The sequence below is a fragment of the Petaurus breviceps genome, unplaced genomic scaffold, assembly GCF_028583685.1.
Source record: "Petaurus breviceps papuanus isolate PSGF00001 unplaced genomic scaffold, PetGlider_PUasm1.0 125, whole genome shotgun sequence".
Lineage (NCBI taxonomy): Eukaryota > Metazoa > Chordata > Mammalia > Diprotodontia > Petauridae > Petaurus > Petaurus breviceps.
Window position 1 is genome coordinate 8,930,095 of NW_027185653.1, and position 16,162 is coordinate 8,946,256.

Consider the following 16,162-nt stretch of genomic DNA (forward strand, 5'->3'; position numbering starts at 1 on the left):
TTTTCGCTTTCTCTTGCTCCGCCCCTTCCTGCTATGTCAGCACATCCTTGGCTTTCGCTTTCTCTGGCTTTCACTTTCTCTGGCTTTCGCTTTCGCTTGCTCTGCCCCTTCCTGCTCCGTCAGCAAGTCCAATGGGGCATGGAAGATCTTTAAATCCCATAACCCTTACACCATCCCAAGGGGGAGGGGGGGCAGACACCTCCCCCAAGGGAGACAGCTACTAAAGGGAAAAGCCCACTAGCTAGGAGAAACTAGGAATTCCTTTTTTTTTTTTTAAGCAATTGGGGCTAAGTAACTTGCTCAAGGTTACATGGCCAGTTTTTTGTGTGGGTGTTAAGTATCTGGGGCCTGAAATGATCCCATATCTCTTGACTCTGGGGTCTGCACTCTTATTCACTGGGCCACTTGGCAGCCCCTGAAACTAGGAATTCTTATAGAGGGAAAACCTGCCATGGGTGGGGAGATTAGTTAACCACAGACAGTAGTTCAAAGTTTTGGTCATATCTAGGCACATTGCTATTCCATTGTGTAGCCCAGAAGCAAGGGGGAGGGTCCGGTACCCTGGTTAGTTTCATATTTCTTTGACCAGTATACTTGAATCTCATTGTCTCCTAAAACAGCTTTAAGTGGTGCTTGAGATAATGAACTTCCCATTGACCAGTCAATTTGAATATTGTCAGACTGGCAAATGCTCTCCTTTCCTTGGAGAGATTGGGAGGGAGGGGTGAGAAGGTTGCATCTCAGCACTTGAAATATTCTAAAAGCTGTCAGAAACATCCTTAGTGTCCCCTGGCTTGAGCTGCCTTTCTTTGTTACTAGAGCAAGCACCTTGGGTACTTGAGCGTTTCTGGGTAGTGAATGAGTGTGTAGACATAGAGAGGCTGAGTAAATACAGAAATAATTAAAATGCAATTTTAAAAAATTGATACACTTTTTTATTATTATTCATCTCAAATATTTTGATGCAGTTCAGTCAGGAAATAGACATATGCTAAATGTGTACTATGTCCCAGACCCTGTGCTGGATATCATGAGCTCCTTCAGGGGAGGAATTATCTTCTGCCTTTCTTTGCCTGCCCAGATCGTATCACAGTGAAAGACTATGATCAAAGCACTGAAGGCTGAGGACAGACTGAATAAGAATGAGTTCAAAAAATAACAGTCCTGAGGATTTGGTTTGATTGACAGATTTTAATAGCATGAGTCTAAGGGCAAGAGAGGTTATAGTGGTAGCAAAGAGTCTTTAAGTAGAATGGGGAGATAGAAATTAAGTGTCACATCTCTCTTTACCTTTCTCTCCCTGAACATTGAATCAAACATACAACTGAAAGTATCACCAGTGCTGGGGGAAAGAGTAGCCAAAGATTAAGTATTTTCAAAATGGAGTTAAGTCATATATAGAAAGAACATGGAAGAAAACACACACACACACACACACACACACACACAAAGGTTTGAGAAGTAAGTTTGTTAATTAAGTCATCTAGATGCCAACAGAGATAGAGCACTGGGCCTGGAGATAAGAAGACCAGTTAAAATCCTGCCTCAGGCATTTACTAGCTGTTTGACCCAGTCAAATAATAGTATTTCTGTTTAGCTCCGTTTCCTCATCTAAAAAATTGGGATCATAATGATACTGATGGAATTCTGATAAAACTACCCCTAGCACCATCTACTAACTTCCTTATAGGCCCACTGAACACTAGGTCCACTAGCCCTACATAGCCACTCACTATACAAACTTCTGCATATATGCTTCATTACTCACTAGAATAAGAGGCATTTCCAAGAACTCATATTTCTCACAGAACAGCAGGCACGACCATGTGATGTGATGTGATCACAGCCACAAACTCTAGCTAGCCACTTCCCCCAAACCCATTCCTCATATTTCCCACAGAAACAGCAGATGTGTTTATGCAATCAGCCACACCACATCCATCTAGTCTCAGACAGGACCACAACTCACAGTCAGTTGGGAAGCAGCACTACCAGGATGCCTGAGCAGGATGTGAACCCCAATACAAGAGAATGGACTTTCCTTAAATAGTAGAGAACTGAGGAGGCAGAGCCAAGATGGTGGCATAGAAGGAGGAAAACTCCATGATCTCAAATACCTATAACATATAACTCTAAACAAATTTTAGAGCTCCAAAACCCACAAAGTGAGAGAGAGAAACAAATCCCCCACAGGCATACAGGAAGGGTCCCCTGCAGCACTTTGGGAGCAAGGCACAGTTCCCCATGAGCTGAGTGGTTTTAGCCTCAGGGTGGCCCGGCAAGTGGAAGATAGAGGACATTTCAGGGGAGTGAATCACCAGGAGCTGTGGCAGTTTCCAGACTTATAAACCATAAATGACAAAGAGCAAGTAAAAGGTCAGTGTGGAACTCTGTTGGAACTGGGGAGGATAGAAGAGAACAGTCTGCCCCTGGCCCAGGGGCAAGAAGTAGCAGAGGCATGGTGGCTATGCAGGCACTTCCTCCTCATGGCTGCTTCAGAGCTCCTGGCCTGTAAGATGTAAGGAGACAAAGCAACTATTCAGATGGTAATCTCTCTTGTTTTAAATTTCTTTGATTGCTGTCTAGTGTGGAGGTACAGGGGTGGGAGGCCAGTGGGTCAGAGCTTTAGGGAGCTGCAGAGAAGGCACCCAGCAAACAGTTCTGGCAACTGCAGAAACCCCAGAGATTTGGGACAAAGCTCTCCTCTCTGGAAGCAGAGTTCAACTGTGACAAAGAGCTCAAAACTCAACTAATTAATGAGCAACATGAGCAAGCAGAGGAAGAAAAGCAAGTACAACAATCACCCCTTAGATTCCTTTTTGGGGGACAAAAAATATCAAAGCATGGAATGGGAGGAAGACAACAAAGTCAGAACTCCTGTATCAAAAGCTTCCAAGAAAAATATGAATTGGTTACAGGCCATAGAGGAGCTTAAGAAGGATTTTGAAAACCAAATAAAAGAAGTGGAGGAAAAATTGGGAAAAGAATTGAGAATGATGCAAGAAAATCATGAAATGAGAGTCAACAACCTGACTGAAGAAAACAACACCTTAAAAACAGACTAACTCAAATGGCAAAAGAGGCCCAAAAATCAAATGAGAAGAAGAATGCCGTGAAAGATGAATTAGCCAGATGGAAAAAGAATTTCAAATGCTCAATGAAGAGAATCATTTTTTCAGAATTATATGGGAGAAAAGAGAAGCTAATGACTTTATGAGAAATCAAGATACTATTAAACAGATTTAAAAAATGAAAAAATAGAAGGCAATGTGAAATATATCATTGGAAAGACCACTGACCTGGAAAATAGATCCAGGAGAGATAATTTAAAAATTATTGTACTATCAGAGAGCCATGCTAAAAAATAAAAAGAACCTAGAAATAATCCTTTAAGAAATTCTCAAGGAAAATTGTCCTGTTATTTTGAACCAGAGGGCAAAATAGAGGTTGAAAGAATCCACCAATAACCTCTTGAAAAAGATACCAAAAAGAAAACTCCTAGGAATACTATAGCCAGGTTCAGGAGTTCCCAGGTCAAGAAGAAAATATTACAAGCATCCAAGAAGAAACAATTTGAGTATTGTGGACATGCAATCAGGATAACACAGGACCGAGCAGCTTCTACATTAAGGGATCAAAGGGCTTGGAATATGATATTCTGAAGATCAAAAGATCTGAGATTAAAACAAAGAATTACCTAAACAGCAAAACTGAGTATCATGTTTCAGGGGAAAATATGGTCGTTCAGTGGAATAGAGGACTTTCAAGCATTCTTGATCAAAAAAACAGAGCTAATTAGAAAATTGGACATTCAGATACAAGAAGCAAGAGAAATGTGAGAAAGTAAACAGGGAAAAGAAATCATAAGGAACTTATTGGTGTTGACCTGTTAAATTCCTACATGGAAAAAATAATAATTGTAACTTATGCAAACTTTTTTCATTTTCATAAGAGTTAAAGGGAATATAAATGTGTATAAGTAAGTATGTATGTGTATGTGTATATACATACATATGCATTTCTATGGAGGAGGGTATATCAGCATATGAACACGTATGTGAGTGTTTGTATATATGTGTCTATGTATACATAAACAGAGGGCACAGGATCAAATGAATAGGAAGGGATTATATCTAAAAAATAAAAATAACAGTTTAGTGAGGAATATAATGAGAAGAGATGGGGAGAGACAGAATGGGGTAAATTATCTCATATAGCAGAGGTAAGGGAAAGCTTTTACAAGGGATGGGAAGAACAGGAAGGCAAAACGGAATGAGTCAACCTTACTCTCTAATTTGGCTTAAGGACATAATAATATACACACTAAATTGGGTATCTTACCCTACAAAAAAAGTAGGGGGGAAGGGAATAAGTGGGGGGTGATAGATGGAAGGGGAGATTGGGGGGTTATTTAAACCCCCACTTACACACTTTTGAAAAGTGACAGGGTCAAAGGAGAAAATACAACAAGTAGGGGGGTGTGGGATCAGATGGAGGGAAATATAGTCAGTCTTTCAAAATATATCACTGTGGACATATTTTGTCTCACTACACATGTACAAGCTATGTTGAATTGCTTATCTTCCCAGTAAGGGTGGGTAATGAGGGAATAAGTGAAAGAATCTGAAATTCAATGTTTCAAAATCAAATGTTTAAAATATTATTATTATTATTATACGAAGGATACAGGAGAAAGCAGATTGGGGGAAGGTGTAATCTGTAGGATCATTGTTTTGGGGTGGGGTGTAGGGAAAGGATGGGAAAAAATTTGTATTTCAAAATCTTGTGGAAATGAATGTTTTAAATTAAAATTAAAAAATTAATAAAAGGAAAAAAAAGAATTAAAGGACTCGAATTTAAACCACCAACAACAAAAAAATTAAAGTGAAACAAAAAAAAAGAAAAATAACTGACCCAGAGTGAACTTCTGATATAGAGAGTCTTATTATAAAGTCATTATCATATATACATGCCACCCCTTGCCAAGGGTCTTTTTTTTCTATATGCATTGTGTTCTTGAATGTTTCTATGATTTGTTGTTTGACCCATTCATTCTTTAAGACAAGATTATGCAGTTATGCAATTTTTATTGCATTGTGATTTAAGAGGAATGTGTTTAATTTTTGTGTGTTTCTATATTGCTTTCTGAAGTTTTTATGTGGTAGTACATGATTGATTTTTGTGTCAATATCATGTGCTGATGAACAAAATGTTATATTCCTTTCTATCCCCATTCGATTTTTTTCCCCCAAATGTCTACCATATTTAACTTTTCTAAAATTCTATTCATTCCTTAATTTTTTTCTTCTTCATTTTGTGGTTAGATTTTTGTGTTTCAGGGAGGGGGAGGTTGATGTCCCCCACTAGTATAGTTTTACTGTTTATTTCTTCCTGTAATTCAATTAACTTCTCCTTTCAGAATGTGGATGCTATCCCACTTGGCATATGCATGTTTAATAAGGATATTACTTCATTTTCTATGTTGCTTTTTATTATGGTGACTTTCCATCCATATTACTTTTTGCTTTTACTTTGTCTGAGATCAACTGCTACCCCTGTTTTATTTTGTTTTGTTTTATTTTATCTTGATTTGTTTGCTTCGACTGAAGTATAATGCATTCTGCTCCAGCCTTTTACCTTTACATTGTGTTTGTCCCTGTTTCAAATGTCTTTCTTGTAAATAACATTTTGTAGGATTATGATTGGTAATCCTTTCTGCTATCTGCTTCCATTTTATGGGAGAGTTCATCCCACCCACATTCACAATTATGATTCTATCTGTGTTTATCTTACATTCTATTCTTCCCTCCACTTTTTATCCTTTTTTTCTTCTTTCTCCCATTCTCTCCTCACTAGAATTTTCCTTCTGACCACGAACTTCCTCATTCTGCCCTCCCTTTTATTCCCTTTTACTTTCCTTTTTCCCTTCCTACTGACTACAGGAGGAAGGTAGATTTCTATATCTAAGTATGCATGATATTCCCTGCTTTTGCCAAATCCAATGAGAGTAAAGTTCAAAGAATGTTCATCTCTCTCCCTTCTTTCCCTTTTCTATAATATGTCTTTGTGCCTATTTTACCCATTTCTGCCTTCTTTTCTCTGATCCCATTACAATCCCTTTTCACTTCTTAATTAGTTTGGTTTTTTACTCATCACATCAAAGTCACCTTAACCCCTCCCCCAGTATATGTATATGACATAATAAAGATAATATTCTCAAGAGTTAGAAGTATTATCTTCCCTTGTAGGAATGTACACAGATTGCCCTCATTGAAGAGCATTTTAGTTAATTTTCTTGTTTTTTGTTTCCTGTTTACCTTTCTTATGTCTATCTTGAGTCTTGTTGTGGAAGGTGAAATTTTTTCATGAGCTCAGACATTTCTTCAGGGAAGGCTGGAAGTCTCCTATATCTTTGAGTATCTGTCTCTTCCCCTGAAAGATTATGTTCAATTTCACTGGGTAGTTGGTCCAAAGTGGTAGTCCAAGCCCCCTTATCTTACAGATTATCATATTCCAAGCCATCTGATCTATTAAGGTAGAAGATGCAAGATCCTGTGTAATTTTAAATGCGGTTCCACAATATTTGACTTGCTTCTTTCTGGCTGCTTGTGGTACATTTTCCTTGACCTGAAAATTCTCCTTGAGCCTAAATTTGGCTACAATATCCCTTGACATTTTCAGATTGGAATCTCAGAAGGTGACTGGTCAATTTTTTATTTAATTACATGTTACATTTATTTTTAGTGTACATCATTCATTTACAAAAGATTATGAGTTACAAATATTCTCCCCGTCTTTCCCCTACCCACCACACCAAAACAGCCATCTCACTGTATACCCCTTCCACCAAGCTGCTCTCTCCTATATCATCCCCCATCCCCCCTCCGACTTTCCAGTAGGGCAAGATGGATCTCTCTACATCAGTGCCTGTATATGTTATTTACCAGTTGTGTGTGTGTGTGTGTGTGTGTGTATAATTTGATTTTTAAACTTTGAAATCCAGATTCTTTCTTTCTTCCTTCATCATCCACCCTTAATGGAAAAATAAGCAATTCAATATAGGTTGTACATGTGTAGCTATGCAAAACTTTTCATAGTGGATATATTGTGAAAGACTGACTGTATTCCCCTCCATCCTATCCCACCCCCACTTATTGTATTCTCTACTTTTACCGGTCCCTTTTTAAAAGTATGTGTTTCCAACTTACCTACCCCCAAACTCCCATCCCCTCTATCATCACCCCCTAATCCCCTTCCTCCCCTAATCTCCTGTACGATGATATATCCTATTTAGTATTTATGTCATTTCCTCCCAAAGCCAACCACAATGAGAGTAAGTTTGACTCATTCCCTTTTGCCTTCCTCTTTTCCCCTCCATTGTAAAAGCTTTCCCTTACTTCTGCTATATGAGATAATTTACCCCAATCTGTCTCTCCCCATCTCTTCTCATTATATTCCCCTCTCACATCTCAATTTCACCTTTTCAGTATCATCCATTCCTATTCAATTCGTTCCATGTACTCTGTCCATGTACACTTGTAGAAGTATATACCTACACTCACATATGTATTCATACACCCACATACACTCCTATACACATGCACACACACACACACACACACACATGCACACATTTCTATTCCCTTCAACAATTCTCCTACTGAGTAAAGTTTTATGAGTTACCATTCTCCACACAGGAATGTAAGTAGTTCAAATTTGGTAAGTTTCTCTTGATTGCTTTGCCCTCTTTATTTTCTCATGCTTCTCTTGCGTCTTGTATCTGTCAAATTTTCTATTCGTTTCTATTTTTTTTCATCAAGAATGCTTGAAAGTCCTCTATTCCACTGAATGATCATATTTTCCCCTTAAACATGGAACTCAGTTTTGCTTGGCTAGGTGATTTTTGCTTTTAATCCAAGCTCCTCTGGATATATCTCTGGATTGACCTCTGGAATATCTTATTCCAAGCCCTTCAATCCCTCTGTGTAGAAACTATGTTATCCTGATTATATTTCCACAGTATTCAAGTTGTTTCTTCCTGGACACTTGTAATATTTTATCCTTGATCTGGGAACTCCTGAACATGGCTATAATATTCCTAGGGGTTTTTTTGGGGGGATCTTTACCAGGAGGTAATTGATGAATTCTTTTAACCTCCATTTTGCCCTCTGGTTGTAAAACATTGGGGCAATTTTCTTTCAGAATTTCTTGAAGGATGATTTCTAGGTTCTTTTTCTGATTATGGCTTTCAGGTGGTCCAATAAATTCTTCATGATCTCTCTTGGATCTATTTTCTAGGTCAGTGGTTTTTCCAAGGAGATATTTCACATTGCCTTCTATTTTTTTAATTCTTTTAGATCTGTTTAATAGTGTCTTGACTTCTCATAAAGTCACTAGCTTCCATTTACTCCAATCTAATTCTGAAGGAATGATTCTCTTCAGTGAACTTTCGAGATTCTTTTTCCATCTGTCTAATTTGTCTTTTTAATGCATTCTTCTTCTCATTTGATTTTTGGGCCTCTTTTGCCATATAAATGCATCTATTTTTTAAGGTGTTATTTTCTTCAGTGAGGTTGTTGACACTCTTTTCATCATTTTCTTGCCTCATTCTCATTTCTCTTCTCAATTTTTCCTTGATTTCTGTTATTTGGTTTTCAAAATCCTTCTTAAACTCCGCTGTGGTCTGTAACCAATTTATATTTTTCTTGGAAGCTTTTGTTGCAGGAGTTCTGACTTTGTTGTCTTCCTCCTGTTCCATTCATTGATCATTTATTTCCCCAACATAAGTGTCTCAGGTAGGATTTCTCTGCTTGCTTTGCTTCCTTTGCTTGCTCATGTTGCCACTCAATCACTTGAACTTTTAGCTTTTTGCTATAGTAGAACTCTGCTTCCAGAGCAGAGAGCTTTGTCCCAAATTGCTGGGTTTTTCACAGTGGCCAGAACTATTATTTGGCTGCGGTCTCTGAAGCATCCACATGCTCTTGCTCACTAGTCATGCACCCCTGGACCTCCACTCTAGACAGCAAATCAGATTCAAGCAGGTTAAGCAAGAGCAATTACCCCTCAGAATTGTTGCTTGGTCCCCCTACAATTTGCAGATCAGGAGCTCTGAAGAAATCACACATCAGGGGCTGCCACACCTCAGCCCATTCTCCCTCATGTAGCAGAAGCCAGAACTTACTCCTGGAATGCCTGTTCTCTCAAAGTCCACACTGACAGTTCACTTTATCTTTGACATTTATGGGTTGATAATTCTGAAAACCAACACAGCTGCTGGTGATCTATTTTCAGGACCTCCATCCAGCCGAAGCTGGTCGGGGTACCCTATGGCTAAAGCCACAGACTCAGGAGGAGCTCTGGTCTGATCCCAGCAGGTTGGGATGGATCCTTCATTCCATCTGGCCAGGCTGTCTTGAGTGGGAGATTGGTTTCTCTGTCATTTTGTGGGTTCAGTATCCCTAATATGTGTTAAGAGTCATTTTTATAGGTATTTGAGGTGGTTATGGGCAGAACGCAGTGAGTTTCCCTGGTTCTATGCATGCATCTTGGCTCAGCCTCCTGGAGGATTCTTTTAATGATTATTTTACCCTATTTATTATTTTACCTAGGACATCAGACCAATTTTCCTTGATGATTGCTTGAAAGATGCTATACAGATTTTTTGTGGGTTTCTTGGTTTATTTTTATTGTTTTGTTTTTGTTTGTTTATTTATTTGTATTTTTTATTGTGACATTTAGGTAAACTAATAAATCTTAAAGTATTTCTGCTGCATCTATTTTCCAAGTCAGTTGTTTCTTTCAAAGAGGTATTTTATGTTTCCTTCTATTATTTCATTCTTTGATTTTGTTTGACTGATTTTTTTTTTTTTTTTTGCTTTTGGAGGGCAATTTGAGTTAAGTAACTTGCCCAAGTTTACACGGCTAGTTTTTTTGTGTGGGTGTTAAGTGTCTGAGACCTGAACCAAACTCAGATCCTCCTGACTCAGGGGTCAGCACTTTACTCACTGTGCCACCTAGCAGCCACCATTGTTTGACTGATTTTTGATGTTTCATAGAGTCATTAACTTCCACTTGCCTAATTCTAAGTTTTAAAGAAATGTTTTCATCAGTTAACATTTGTCCTTCCTTTTCCATTTGGCAAGTTATACCTTTTAAGGAGATTTTTTCTCCAGTGTACTTCTCTCCCCCATTTTGTCAATTGTATTTTTAAAGAAATGTTTCAATTTTTTATCTACCTCTCATATTTTTTTTCTCAAATGCTTTATTTTTTTAACTTCTAGTTTACCTCATTAATTTCAGCAAGATATTGAGTTACAAATTTTCTCCCCATTTTTCTGCTACCCACAACCCCAAAATAGTGATTCCACTGGATATCCCCTCCTCCAATCTGCTCTCTCGCATACCTTCTCCCATAAACCCTCCAGCATTCCAGTAGGGCATGGTGGATCTCTATGCCCCAGTGCCTGTATATGTTATTTCCCATTTCCATGTAAAACAATACTGAGAGTAGTATATGTGTGTGTGTGTGTGTGTGTGTGTGTGTGTGTATAATTTGATTTTATAACTTTGAATTCCAGATTCATTCTGATTGTCCCTTGTCACCCACCCTTACTGGGAAGATAAACAATTCAATATAGGTTGTACATGTGTAGCTATGCAAAACATTACAATAGTAGATATATTGTAAAAGACTGACTATATTTCCCTCCCTCCTATCCCACCTCCCCCTTTTTCTATTCTCTACATTGATCCTGTCCTTTTGCAAATGTGGGTGCTTCCAACTTTCCTACCCCCTACACTGTTCTCCATTCTATCATCCCGCCTCTCTTACCCTTCCCCCCTACTCTCTTTTAGGGTGATATACCACATTTATGGTGTATGTCATTCCCTTCCTGAGCCAAATTCAAGGAGAATAAAGTTGACCCATTCCCTTTTGACTTCTTTTTCTTCCCCTCCATTGTAACCATTTTCTCTTACCTCTTCTAAAAGAGATAGTTTATCTTAATCTGTCTCTCCCTATCTCTTTTCATTATATTCCTCTCTCACCTATTAATGCCACCTTTTAGGTATCATCCCTACTTAATTGGTCCTGTGCTCTCTATCCATGTAGACCTATACACATATACACACACATTCACATATGCATTCATACACCCATATACCATCCTATCAAGACACATAGTAATATCATTACTAAACATATATGCACTGATTAGTACAGCATCCCAATTCTTAGAGGAGAAGTTAAGGGAGTTATAGGGAAAAATAGAGAGCAAAACTTTAGTAGTGGGATACCTCAACTTCCCCTTTCTGAACTTAATGAATCTAACCTCAAAATAAGCAAAAAAGACTCTAAGGAGGTGAATAGAATTTTAGAAAGAGAAGATATGATAGACCTCTGGAGAAAATAAAATGTGGATAGGAAGGAATATAATATTTTCTCAGGGGTTGAAATAGTAATGGGAATTTGAAGATCTCCCCTGCCCCTTAACAGACCAAATGTAATCACATGGAGCTGACAGGGGAAGGAGTTTGCTAAAAGGGTGGAACAGGAAGGGTGGAGTAAGAAGGAGCAGGAGAGAGACCCAGAACAGCTAGGGGGAAGCAGCAAGGAGCCTGAGCAGCAATCATGAGTGAGAGAGGGGCATTATTCCTTAAAGGAGTCTTTTTTGTGTTCAAAGCTGAATGAGGGAAGGTTTGGGAATATTGGTGTTCACTGCTTTAGTTATGGATATCAACTTCTTGGCTGTTATGATGAATATGGTTTTCTGGTTTAGGGACTTGAGTTTTTAATATTTGAAGAAATGCTTTGGTCCTGTCCTCCATGTGGAGTGCCCATTACATTTTGTGATTCACAATTACACCAGAATGTTCATAGCTGCCACAGACACTGTGAATATTGTATTTGTTTTATAGAGTTACATGGAATATGAACCAAAATTGACCATGTACTAGAGCATAAAAATCTTACAATTAAGTGCAGAAAGGCAGAAATATTAAATGCATTCTTTCCAGATCATGATGCAGTAAAAATTATATTTAATAAAGAACCATGGAAAGATATATAATATGTATGTGTGTGTGTGTATGCTTCGATATGTATTCAGACACCATCAGTTCTTTCTCTGAAGATGGCTAGAATTTTTCATCCTAAGTCCTTCAGAATTATTTTACATCATTGTATTATTGAGAATAGCTAAGTCATTTGCAGCTGATCATCTTAAAATAATGCTGTTACTTTATATACGATACATATAACAGATTTTTTTTAAATGAAGAAAAAATATCCTTACCACTACTAGCATGACCATTATCATCAATGTTGCTAAATGAGTCATAAAATCTCTCCAAATATTTTGACCTTTCAATGAAGCAAAAAATAAAAAGTAGATGGAGAATTAAACATAAACTCTCAAAAATCATATGGGTCTGAAAAAGAGAAAGGTAATAAATCTCTAGCCAAAAAGATGAATGAATTGGTTGAAAAACTAAATTGATTGTGGTACCAGTGAAATCATATTGCTAAAGATAAAGAACTCAAATTAGCTAGGAATTTTAGCACTCTTGTGAATTCAATTTGTTCAGAAAGATTCTCAAAGAGGCTGACTTCATCCTCTTTGCTACTATTACCTATAAATGCTTTCTCTGGCAGGAGCTGATAAATCAAAAACCAATGACCCGTTAATGATCATATTTACATATGAATACCTTCTGAGGCCTAATTGTCATGACCAAGAAGAGCCAGGTTCAATTCCTGCCACTGACATTTATTAGACATGTTATAAAGGGAAAATCACAACTCTCACAATCTAAACTTTTCCACTGATAGTCATGATATTACTCACAGTGTTGATGTTATAGGGTTTTTGTGAAGCTTAGATAATATAGCTATATTTAAAGTTTTCTGTAACTTCAAAGTACCATAAAACATTTATTGTTAATTTAAATTATTTTACTATTGTGTAAGTCACTGTTATAACAAATTTGTATTTAATTCTGGCTTTATGAGTACAATTTTATTGTTTTTTCCCTTTTCCTTTTTTTCTCTCTTCAACACTATGAGCATTAAGTAGAAATTATTAATCTAGAATTGGACTTATGATTTTATCAATGAAGAGAAATAAATATTACATGTCTATATAATGATAAAAGTAGGAAAGGTCAGAGCAAGGGATGAATAGGGAAAGGATGATCCTTGGGAAACCAGTTTCATGAGTACTACAATTCTGGCAGACGTGTACACAGGATGCCCGCAGTAAATGAAGAATGGCTAGTTATGCTCGATAAAAACAACAGGGATGGCTGTGATTGTCTGGTGCCTGTAAGTTATACCTGTTGCACATGTTGTCAACAGACCAAACGTAGTGCAACATTCACACTATGTGTGTGTGCTAACATACACACACACACACACACACATATATATATATATATATATACACATAATTTAGTGTGTGCATGTATACATACACACACATACAAAACCATAAAATTCTTTAAATAGGCTAAATGGATCAGGATGTGAAACTACATGAATAAATTTTAAAATAAACTTTCATCAAAACTGGGGTGAATTAATTTTTAAAAAAATCTGACAAATCACTGACTTTACTATTTTTTTTCTCTAAAAGGCAACTAGGTTCAAGAATATCATAGATAACAAATGAGAGCCACATTAGGAAAAAAAATTGTTCCCATGGTATATATTGTAAGAAATTCATACCAACATATTTTATAAGCATATATTATAAACAATATATATAGTACTAGGGGATACATAAAACTCAAAGATGTGTCAAAGTACATGAAATAATTTAGTGTACAGCCTAGTTAAGGATACTGGTCTCCTTCAACACTATACATACAATAGATTAATATTTATAATTATAAAAAAATGTGAAACAAATTTATTTACAATTCAACATTTTAAGACTAAGAATATATTAATGAGGGGCGGCCAGGTAGCACAGCTAGTAAGATCACCAGCCCCAGAGTCGGGAATACCTGGGATCTAATCCAGGCTCAGACACTTAGGACCCACCCAGAAATAACTGTCTGTGTAACCTTGAGCAAGTTACTTAACCCCAATTGCTTAAAAAAAAAAAAAAAGAATATATTAATGAGAGGGACCTCAGACCTTGAAACAGTCTTTTCTTTTATTTGTAAATCTAATTTAAAGTTGAAAATTTTTCAATGTATATTAGTTACTAGAAATATTAGTCTCTTTGTGGGGAAAATTAGACATAACTGTTAAATTGTATGTCAATTTGTTTTGAAAAATAAAACTTTGTTCACACACACACATATATAGTTTCTAATGGTACATTTTTTATCTGTATTTTACTAGGGTGTAAAGCTCACATATATGGTATCAAATATAGACCAGAATGTTTTGTGTGTGTGTGTGTGTGAATCTGAAGGTTTCATTCTGAATACATTCAAATGTAGATCATTCTACCATTAAATTCAATTTGTTTCTTCATTCAGCCATGGGACCATTCCTATTACCACTGTGTCCTCTTTAATTTGGGCCCTTATTACATCAAAATTGTCAATGAATCCATGTTAGTGCAGGGATTCATTATCTTTCAACAAAGAAAAAAATGATTAAGTAAATAAATAAATTATACACATACATATGTGTGTATATGTTGCCTTCATTACCTCGACATATATCTATATAGTTTGTATATAGATGTGTAGATAGATGTTTTCATAGTTATATAGACATATCTAAACAAATATCTGTTCTATAATCAATATGAAATATATAAATCTACCACATATGAGATATAATTCATCCATGTTATATATACTATGTTATGTCTAATGTACTTAATTATTATTTATAAATATATGCAGAGAAATAGAAGATATATGGACAGATAGATAACATAGGGAGATAGAAAATGAAGAAGTCTCTAGAACAATACTGAGTGCCATCTTTTTTTTCAGTATAGTCTTAATGAATTGTTTAGAGTAGAGGTATCAAAGAGACCCAGAACATTCCCAAGTATACTCTGTCATCTCTACCTGGATTTATGAATATAAGTGGGAAGTATCTAATGGATTGAATAAAAGTACAATAAAACCTACCTAATATTAAAAGTAAGTCAAAAGTGTCCCCACCCTTGCCTAGGGTCACATGGAAGCAGAACTGAAGTACCCAGGCTTTTTTGGTTTCCAACATTTCTCTTTAACCACTACCCCACACTGATCTTACTGTTAAGTCATTTTTCAGTCATATCTGACTCGTGACCCTGTTTGGGATTTTCTTGGGAAAGATACTGGAGTGGTTGGCTATTGTCTTTTCCAGTTCGTTTTACACATGAAGAAATCGAGACAAACAAGTTTAAGTGGCTTACTCAAGGTCAGACAGCTAGGAAGTATCTGAGGCCAGATTTAGACTCAGGAAGATGAACCTTCCTGACTTCAATTCTGGTACGCTATGCACTGAGCCACCTAGCTGTACTTTACATTGCCTCAACTATTTACTGATGATCCTTATTAATTGTACCACAATTTATTTTCTTGATATTTCAGCATATTATGCTACTCATACACACATGCAACTTGAATGCAGAGCTTCTTGTTTTGAATGATTAAAACTCATTGTTTACTCTATTGTTTCACACAGCCTTAATCAACTTCTCTCAGCTACTTGTACAAATTGAGAAAAGTGGTAATTTAGAAAATCCACAATGGTTAATAATAATATTAATGCTGGTTTAAAAACTTACAAATTATGTACAAAATTAATTATACCTAAATTTGAATAATGGTAAGTCTAATGGCCTAGAAATGCACAACAAAGCAATCTTAGTGTTAAAATAAAATAAACCAAACCCAAACAACAACAACAAAAAAAGGGTCAGTCTGAGATCTCTGGTTCTACCTCTTTGTGAGCTTGCACTTGTTATTATCTCTTTGAGCCTCATGTTTCTCTTCTGTAAAATCTCTTTGTTTCCATTTGAAACTAGGTGTAATCTCATGATAACAGTAATGCAGCACACAGGTGATGCTTCTATTTATTGTCATGTTCTTATTTCATAATTCATTTGTTAAAGAAACCCCTCCTGTTTTCTTCCCTTCCATCTGAAAACGCTTTCCTTTTTTAGCCTCTGCTATCTCTACCTATATTTATAGCCATGTATTTCTGTTA